This window comes from Octopus bimaculoides, chromosome 14, assembly GCF_001194135.2.
Source record: "Octopus bimaculoides isolate UCB-OBI-ISO-001 chromosome 14, ASM119413v2, whole genome shotgun sequence".
Classification (NCBI taxonomy): Eukaryota; Metazoa; Mollusca; class Cephalopoda; order Octopoda; family Octopodidae; genus Octopus; species Octopus bimaculoides.
This window is the reverse complement of record NC_068994.1, coordinates 13749539-13750294: the sequence shown is the minus strand read 5'-3', so window position 1 is coordinate 13750294 and position 756 is coordinate 13749539.

Here is a 756-nt window from a genome sequence, read left to right as displayed (position 1 = left end):
TGTGTGTGTGTGTGTGTGTACATGTTTGTTTTTGCGTCTGTACTTGACCCCGCGCCACCGCTTGACAACTGGTGTTGGTGATTTTATGTCCCCGTAACTTAGCGGTTCGGCAAAAGAGAAAGATAGAATAAGTACTAGGCTTAGAAAAGAATGTACTGGGGTCCAGACTTTCGACTATAAATTCTTTAGGGCGGTGCCCCAGCATAACCGCAGTCTAATGACTGGAACAAATAAAAGATAAAAGATAAAAGAAATGCTGGCAACATATACATTCACTCAAACAGGGACAGAGATACACGCTCGGACAACAAATATGCCAAGGTAGGCTAATTAATAAATACTTAAGCAGAACAGTTAATTGCTAAGGTCAAATGCGACATCACAGGTGCAGCTGGGACAATCAATTAAAAAATTGAAAATCGGAGTATATCTGTTTTTATTTATTTATATAGGGTTCTTTTTGACGCCCAAGTCATCAAAGCCAACGCTTTCAAGAAATAATAACGGCCATCTACTCTGCTCTCACAAGAAAAAGGAAAAGAGCAAAATAGAAAAGAAGACAATGTATAGGATGAAAGCTTTAACAAAGTATATATGTAGGTGTGCGCTTGCACACACACACACACGCACACACACACACACAGACACACACACATACACACACACACATATATATATATACAAAAACAAACATATATATATATACATACAGACATAGGTATATGCATGTCTATGTATGTATATATATATATATAT